Source organism: Zonotrichia leucophrys, chromosome 4 (assembly GCF_028769735.1).
Source record: "Zonotrichia leucophrys gambelii isolate GWCS_2022_RI chromosome 4, RI_Zleu_2.0, whole genome shotgun sequence".
Classification (NCBI taxonomy): Eukaryota; Metazoa; Chordata; class Aves; order Passeriformes; family Passerellidae; genus Zonotrichia; species Zonotrichia leucophrys.
Genome location: NC_088173.1, coordinates 64773411 through 64782600, shown reverse-complemented (window position 1 = coordinate 64782600; position 9190 = coordinate 64773411).

Here is a 9190-nt window from a genome sequence, read left to right as displayed (position 1 = left end):
AACAGGTGAGGGTCTTCTGTGGGGGGACCACCTGAAACTCAGGAGAAGTCCAGCCAGGCCGAGAGGTGGGACAGCTCCCAAGGCTGTTGTTGCAAACAGGCCATGGTGCCCCCTTCTTCTTCTCATTGGGCTCAGTGTAGTACACAGCAAACAGCACCTGTGAAAACAAAAACTTAGCACTGAGCTCTCAGGTCTCGGGGCCTTGTGGGTGTGTGACTTTCTCCTTCAGAGCCAGAGATTTTAGACAGGGGGGGTCTTCTCTTCAGTGGTCCCCCAATGACGACTGTGAGGCAGATGAGGGAAAATTCGGACAGACTCTCACACTGGGCAAGGAGCAGCAAAGCCTCTCCCGGTGCTTTTCCCACAAACATCAGTGACCGCCAGGAGAGGGAGCAGCGTTGGAAAATTGGGAATTTTGGGAGCCTGGCTGAGGTCACCAGCTCGCAGAAACTGAGCAGAGCTCATAGCAAAGGCACAGCCCTGAGTTCCTGCCCTGCTGCCCTTGCAGGTTTGGGGTCCAAGCCTTGCTTTGGGGCTTCAGCCCCTCCCTTTTAATTATTTGTGGGGCTTTTTTTGTTATTTTTCCTTCCTCCAGCAGGCACAGACACACAGAGACTTTTCCTCTGGAAAGCTGATGCAGAAGAGTTGTTTTGAAGCCCTGAAATGTGCCCTGGAAATGCCCCTCTGTGCCCCCTCCACCCCAAACCTGCAGCTCAGATTTTGCTCCCCTGCCTCTCCAGTCATTAAAATTCTAAACTCATTAAAGTCCTGAGGCCTGTCTGCTCTGGGGTTTCTGCTGTGTCTTTGGGGGTGGGTGAATTCCTGCCAGGATGGGAGGAGGATCTTGGGTTAAGCCCTAGTTTCACCCAGCACGCACCAGAATTCCCTCCTGGAGTCCTGGCTTCCCCTCTCTGAGCCTTTTCATTAATTCTGTGTTCATTTAAGCTCCTAAATCCCTCCTCCTCAGCCAGCCCTGCTGCCTGCTTTCAGCTTTCCTTCCTGCCTAGGACTTTCATTAGCAAAAATCCCTCTGAGCTCCCAGCCCTGGCACTGGGAATGTTGAGATTTGATTCCTGCTGGGTTTATGGGGCTGGGAAGCCTCCCTGGGCTGGCTCCTACTGAAATGTCCCCCCTCTCCTCACCTACATCCCTGGGGGCTTTCCCCATCCCCTTTTGGGCAGGAATATTTTGTGATCTGGCTCTCTGCATAAAAGAACCTCAGAGCTTCCCAAGATCCCAATTTTCGTGTCCTCTGGGTGTTCTCTGTGCCCTGTCCCTCTGTCCCTTGTCCCCAGTCTGTCTCCAGCTCTCCTGGAGCCCCTCCACGCCCTGCCAGGGGCTCTGAGCTCTGCCTGGAGCCTTCCCTTCTCCAGGGGAACATTCCCAGCTCTGCCAGGGCAGAGGGGCTCCAGAATCCTGGAATGGTTTGGGTTGGAAGGGACCTTAAATCTCATCCCATCCCACCCCATCCATGGCAGGGACACCTCCCACTGTCCCAGGTGGATCCAAGTCCCAGTGTCCAGCCTGGCCTTGGGCACTGCCAGGGATCCAGGGGCAGCCACAGCAAATCTGGGAATTCCAGCCCAGCCCCTGCCCACCCTCCCAGCCAGGAATTCCTTGCCAAGATCCCAGTCCAATCTCCCCTTTCCCAGTGGGAGCCATTCCCTGGCTTCTGTCCCTGCAGGCCTTGTCCCCAGTCCCTCTCCAGCTCTCCTGGAGCCCCTCCAGGGACTCTGAGGATTCCCTGGATTTTTCCCTTCTCCAGGGGAACATTCCCAGCTCTCCCAGCCTGGCTCCAGAGCAGCTCCAGGGTCTCCTCTGACCCTGCTGGGACAGGTCCATGTCTTCTGTGCTGGCTCTGGGTCATTTTCAGGGACCATTCAACAGGTCCCAATGTCCCCCGGGTGTCACTATTCCTGGGTGTCAGCATCCCCTGGGAGTTGGAACCCTGGGAATTGCTGAGAATTCCAGACTTTCTGTGCTGACAGGCTCTGATCCCCAGGAGAATATTGCATTGGCCTGAGGGTGCAGAGAATCTTCCAGAATGGAATGGTGGAACTGGGATTGCGGGTGTGGAGTTTGAACACAAGTGTGTGATATCACAGGGTGGGAAAATCAGAGTTTAAGGGTTTGGAATGTAGTGATGTATATAGAGCAAGATGGAGGGTTTGGGTGGAGGCTGGTCCTCCTTCTCCTTCTCCTCCTCCTTCTCCTTCTCCTCCTCCTCCTTCTCCTCCTCCTCCTTCTCCTCCTCCTCCTCCTCCTCGAGTTTGGGTGTTTTTGTGTCATTGGACAAAAAGTCCCCATTGCAGGGCACAGGTCATTGGGTATTGGGTTAAAAGTGAAAATAATTCAGGTGTCATTTCTTAATTGGACAGTTTATCATTAAAAAGCCTTGGAGAGAGAGAGATGGGGCTCCATTTTTGGCTTGTGAGAGTGAAGTGCTGCAGAACTCAGGGTTTGTGAGACTGTGACAGAGATAAGAACTAACAAACATTTGAGTCCCAACGAGAAATTCCATCTACACATTTAATCCCGACCTTTGAAAAAGAAATTAAGACTCCACACCTGGGTACCAGCATCCCCTGAGTACAAATATCACCTGGATGCCAACATCCACCAGGTATCAGCCGTCCCGGGTGCCAGCATCCCCTGGGCATCATCATTCTCTGGGTATCAATCCTCCAGGTACCTGCATCCCCCTGGGTACCAACATCCCCTGGGTACCTGCATCCCCCATGGACCAGCGTCTTCGGGTACCTAAATCCCCTGGGTGCCAGCATTTTTGGGTACCATCACCCCCTGGGTGCCAGCATCACTGCGGATGCCAGGGTTCTCTGGGTGCCAACACTCCCTGGGTTCTGGAGTTCCCGGGGAACCAGCCCGTGCCCGGTGGGTGCTGCGGGATGAGAAGACGAAATGTCGCTGTAAATTTTATTTCCCTTTCCCGGCGTTTTCTATCACCAGCTGAGGGCGTCCCGAGACCGGGGAACAGAGCCCGGCTGGAGCTGGGAGCCCGGGAATGCCTCTGGAAAAGCAGCGCGGTGTGGGGAGGGGATGGAGCGGGGTTCCAGCCTCCTCCGGCCTCCACACCCATCCTTTGGCATCATTTTGTAATTAGGAATCTACGTACCCCTGCCAGGGGCTTTGCCAGCGGCTCGAGGAGGGGAAATACAAAAGGGCGTTAAAAATAAAGGAGTTTGGAGCTCCCCAGAGCTCTCCTAATTCCCACAGCTCACCTGGGCAGGTGTGTCCCCATGGATCCGTGTGTCCCAATGGATCCGTGTGTCCCCTGGGGAGCCACGGGGTTTGGGCAGCGATGTTCCCTGGGCTAGGGGTGAACCCTGCACGGAGTGAGCCCAAAATGAGCCACCCTCTCCTACATCTCCTTCTCTTTCTTCTTCTTCTCTTCTCCTTTTCTTTCTCTTTTCCTTTCTCTTTCTTTCTCTTTCCTTCTCCTTCTCTTTTCATTTTCTCATTCTCCTCTTCTCCTTCTCCTTCTCTTCTCCTCTCCTTCTCCTTCTCCTTCTCCTTCCTTCTCCTTCTCCTTCTCCTTCTCCTTCTCCTTCTCCTTTCTTCTCTTCTCCTTTCCTCCATGGGTTTGGGTGTTTTTGTGTCATTGGATAAAAAATTCCCCATTGCAGGCCATGGGTGGTTGGTTATTGGGTTAAAAGTAAAAATAATTCAGGTGTCATTTCTTACCTGGACAGTTTATCCCTAAAAGGCCTTGGAGAGAGAGATTCCTACAGGGAATCAAGTGCAGCTTTCCAGCCCAAAAACCCCTCCAGCTCTTGGGTGTCCCCCAGGCAGTTCTGATTTCCCCCAAATCTCACAACTTCCCACCCTGCCTCCTGCAGCAAAACCCTGTGCAGGGCATTTCATCCCTTTTCCCTCTTTTCCCCCTTTTCCTTCCCACTGAGCAGGGAGATAAAGCTGCAGCGGGAGCTGTGCAGGTGCATCCTGGGCTGAAATCCCTAAAAAATGCTGCAGAGAGCCCCATGCTGGCCTCAAGAGCAGTTTGGGGCAGGAGGGCAGGGCTCTGTGTTTTGGGGTGACCCCCTGAGCCCCGTCCCCGTGCTGGGGACACACTGTGCCCTTTGTGCCCGTGCTGGGCTGGGCTGAGCCGGCTCAGGCAGGAGCCAAAGCTGGGGCTGGGTTTTGTTGTGAGCAGGGCAGCACCTAAAGCCCCTAAATCCCCCCAAAATGAAACCCAGCTCACCCCTGACCCCTCCCAAAGCCGGACAGCTGCCCTAGGTCAGCAGGAGCTCCTGTGCCCCTCCTGGGAGATTTCCCAGCATGGAGGAGAGGCCACCTCCCTTTCCCTGAGCCCAGAAATGCTGAGCTTGGCTTTGCCAGCTCCTTTGTGCCTGGGGGCAAAGGTTCAGGGAAGGGATAGCACTAAAGGACCCAGGAGCTGCTGCCCTGCCAGGGGATGGCACTGTGGGACCCAGGAGTAATTGAGAGGTGTTTTAAAAACTGCTGCCCAGGACAGGGGGCTGGGGCTGGAGGAGCTTTAAGGTCCATTCCAACCCAAACCCTTCTGGGATTCCAGGATTCAGGGAAGGATGCTTGAAAGGCACCAGGCTGAGCAAGACAGAGTCTGGCTTTGGGTGGCGTACAGAAAAACCAAGGGAAAACCAATTTCTGCAGCTTTTCCCACTGGGATGGGGGTGGCTGCTGGTCTGAAGGGCCCGCTCCAACCCCTGGTGGGATTGGTAGGTCCAGACCAGCTCCAGAAGTGATGCCAAGGTCAGGATCCAGCCCTAGGCCCAGCTTAGATCCAGCCCTAGTCCCAGCTAGGATCCAGCCTGAGGCCCAGCTTGGATCCATCCCTAGGCCCAGCTTAGATCCATCCCTAGGCCCAGCTTGGATCCATCCCTAGGCCCAGCTTGGATCCATCCCTAGGCCCAGCTTGGATCCATCCCTAGGCTCAGTTTGGATCCATCCCTAGGCCCAGCTTGGATCCATCCCTAGTCCCACCTAGTCCTTTAGTGTAGGATGGCACTGTGGGACCCAGGAGCTGCTCGCCTGCCAGGGGATGGCACTAAAGAACCCAAAACAACATGAGTGCCCACACCAAGGTGGAAAAAGGAAAGTTTATTTTCTGATTCCAGCATTTATAGATTTCTAAAAGTGACAGTGGATTGCAGGGTGACAGTGCCACCTCTCCAATGACACTGGACAAACCAACAGCCCACCAGATTTTTCCTCCTCTATAAAAGAATGCAAAACAAGGAGTTATTTACAGAAAGTGTGTGAGAAAGTTTGTTACAAGAATGTAGACATCAGAAGGCTTTGGAAATCTTAAAAAATAGGGTGACAGGGGAAAAGGGCTAGGGCGCCCCATAGGACCCACTCTGCAGGATGCCCCTGGAGACACATCCTGCATCCAAAGGCACAAGTCAGGAGCTCTTGGGATGTCCTGGAGCTGTGCTGGCATGGGCAGGAGTGAACCTGAGAGTGTTGAAACAACAAACCCCTTTCTGTTGAGCTGGTCCTCACAGAGGCTCCTCCTGTGGGCTGGAGCCCCTGCCTGTCCCCTCCTGTCCCTCTGTCTGTCCTCACTCTCAACCCTGTGACCCATTTCCAGCCATGTCCCCTCCTCACTGTCCCCTGGCTTTGGTGGCCTCAGAAGCAGCTCCAGCACGGGTGGGGGGGGGGGGTGGTGGGGGGGTTTGCCTAGGTGAGGCACTGGAGCTGCCCCAGCCTGGTGGTCAAGCATGGATTCCCTTGCCCCTCAGGTGAGGCCACACCTGCAGAGCTGCCCCAGCCCTGGGGCCAACAGCAGGAGGACGTGGAGCTGCTGCAGAGAGCCCAGAGGAGGCCCCGGAGCTGCTGCAGGGCTGGAACCCCTCTGCTCTGGAGCCAGCTGGCAGAGCTGGGAATGTTCCCTGGAGAAGGGAGGCTCCAGGAAGAGCTCAGAGCCCCTGGCAGGCGTGGAGGGGCGCCAGGAAAGCTGGAGAGGGACTGGGGACAAGGCCTGCAGGGACAGGAGCCAGGGAATGGCTCCCACTGGGAAAGGGGAGATTGGGCTGGGATCTTGGCAAGGAATTCCTGGCTGGAATGGAATTCCCAGATTTGCTGTGGCTGCCCCTGGATCCCTGGCAGTGCCCAAGGCCAGGTTGGACATAGGGGTTGGATCCACCTGGGATCATGGAATCATCCTCCTGCCCATGGATGGGAAGGAATGAGGATGGGATTTAGGGTCCTTCCCAACCCAACCCATTCCATGGATTCTTCTCTCCCCACTGCCTCTCTCTGGAGGGGTTTCTGGGCTTCCAGCATCTCCTGCTGTTCCCTGGCTGTGGTAATTCCCTGCAATGACTCTCCTGGTCCCTGGCACAGGAGCAGCTCCCTGCTGGGTTCCCAGGAATCCAGGGAATGATCCCATCCTGAGGCTGCTGGAGCTCCAGGGATGCCCAGGGAGGGATTTTCCCTTCAGGGCTGGGAGCTGCATCCCAGATCCTGTGGGTTCCTTCCCATTGGGCATTCCAGATTCTGGATGGAATTCTTCCATTGGGACATTCCCATGTGAAATATGGAATTCTTCACATTGGGCATTCCAGGATTCCTGTGTGGAATATGGAATTCTTCCCACTGGGACATTCTAGGATTCCTATTTGGAACATGCAATTTTTCCCATCAGAGCATTCCAGGATTCCTGGATGGAATTTTTCCCGTTGGGACATTCCAGGATTCCTGGATGGATTATGGAATTCTTCCTCCACCTGGGACAGTGGGAAGTGTCCCTGCCCATGGAACAAGATGATCCTTGAGGTCCCCCCATCGCTTTGATGGATCAGGGCCCATTAATGGGTAACGAGGCCAGCGAGGAGCTCACAGATTAACCCAGGCCTGAGCTGAGCACAGCTCTGGGCTGAGCTGTCCTGGCCCACAGAGCTCCCCCGCCTTAATGAGTAATTAATTAGTTTGCTGTGGAGGTTAATGAGGAGGCACTGCAGAAACGATCTGTGATTAATTAAACCACCTTGAGCTGGGCAGGCACTGCAGCTGAGTTGGGCTGGGCTGGAGCTGGGCCTAGAGCTGGATCCAAGTTGGGACTAGGGGTGGTTCCAAGCTGGGCCTAGGGCTGGATCCAAGCTGGGAGTAGGGCTGGATGTAAACTGGGTCTAGGGCTGGATCTAAGGTGGGATTTGGGTTGGATCTTAGGTGGGACTAGGTCTGGATCCAAACTGGGCCTAGGGATGGATCCAAGCTGGTAGTAGGGCTGGATCTAAACTGGGTCTAGGGATGGATCCTAGCTGGGCCTAGGGCTGGATCCTGACCTTGGCATCGCTTCTGGAGCTGGTCTGGACCTACCAATCCCACCAGAGGTTGGAGTGGGCCCTGCAGACCAGCAGCCTCTGCAATCCCAGTGGGAAAAGCTGCAGAAATTGGTTTTCCCTTGGTTTTTCTGTACGCCACCCAAAGCCAGACTCTGTCTTGCTCAGCCTGGTGCCTTTCAAGCATCCTTCCCTGAATCCTGGAATCCCAGAAGGGTTTGGGTTGGAATGGACCTTAAAGCTCCTCCAGCCCCAGCCCCCTGTCCTGGGCAGCAGTTTTTAAAATACCTCTCAATTATTCCATCTCTAAATAAAATAAAAATCTTAATCCAACACCAGGTGAGCCAGGCACATCCAGTACACCTGCACTCCTCATCCTCCACCTGCCCTCAAAACCTTCCTGATCACGGGATAATCCCAGGATGGCATTCCCATCCTGCTGGGATCCCAGCGGGCTTGGGAAGATCCCAGCTCTAAGTTCAGACAGAAAGGGCAAGAAAACCATGTCCATCCCTCCTGTGCTGGTAATCCCAGTGAATCCCTGTCCTTCCCATGCTTTTGGAAGATCCCAGCTCCAAGTTCAGGCAGGAAGGGTGATCCCGCAGCGCTGCTCCCACCCCGAGCGGGGATGCCCTGGGGCTTGCAGCCCGTGTCCCTCACCAGGGCTCGCAAATCGTGTCCCTTCCCTGGTACCCTCAGCCCGTGTCGCTGCCCAGTACCCTCAGCCCGTGTCCCTCCCGGTACCTGCTCCCCATGTCCCTCCCCGGTCCCCGCAGCCCGTGTCCCTCCCTGGGGCTCGCAGCCCATGTCTCTCCCCGTGTGGCTCCCTGGGGCCTCTCGGGTGGGCCCGGGACCCGCAGCCCGTGTCCCTCTCCGCGTTCCCCTCCGGGGCTCGCAGGCCGTGTGACTCCCCGTGTCGCTCCCGGGTCCCCGCTCCCCGCGTCCCTCCCGGTCCCCCCTCCGCGTGTCCCTCTCTCCCGGTGTCCCTCCCCGGTCCCCTCTCCCCGTGTCCCTCCCTGTGTCCCTCTCTCCCCGTGCCTCTCCGCGGTCCCCGCTCGGGGCCGTGCGCGGTTCGGAGAGGAGCGGGGCCGGGAGCCGCATTCACATTCCTGCCGCGAGCGCACTTGTCAGCCGAGCTGTCAGTGCCGCCGTAATGGGGCCACGGCGGTCACTCGTGTTGGGAGTAAACACAGCGGAATCTGAGAAAACAAGAGCAGAGCCCCGAGCTCCCGGCACGGCGGCACAGCCCCGCCACTCCCGGGGGCGCTGCCCGGGCTGCCCCCGCCGCCCGCCCCAAAAACCCCCCCGGGGACGGCGCTGCCCGGCACCCCCGGAATGTGATCCGGGCTTCAAAAGGGGCTGTTTGGGACATGCAGGGACATCCCTGGCCTGCAGCTGCTCGGGGACACGAGGCGGTGGAGCCGCAGCTCGGTGACTTCCAGCACAAACAGCCCCAGCGCTTGGTTCTGATTTTTGGAGCTTAAAAAATGGAGTTTTGCACATCCCTGAGCCTGTTAGAAGTGAGGGTCCAGCCTCCCTGTCACCCCTCAGCATCCCCCGGGAGCCCTGCGCTCCTCCTGCCACCCCAGCGGTGTCACCAGCCCCGGAGGGGACACCTGGGCCAGGTGGGACGGAGCGGGCTCGGCAGCAGCACGGGGAGGGACCGGGGGGTTCGTGAGGCTGCAGCCCCGAGGGGGAAGAGGAGGAAGAGCAGCTCTGGGAGCCGTCATTGCCTCTTCTTCGTTTGGGAACATTCCCCCAACTCCCAAAGGCTCCAACAAAGGGGCGGCCGCTGAAAAGCCGCGGGTTTGGGACAAAGAGGGGATGGGGTGACCAAGGGCAGAGCGGGCGCAGCCCCGGCCGTGCTCCATCTCCTGCTCCATCCCTCACCCCAAATCCATGCAATG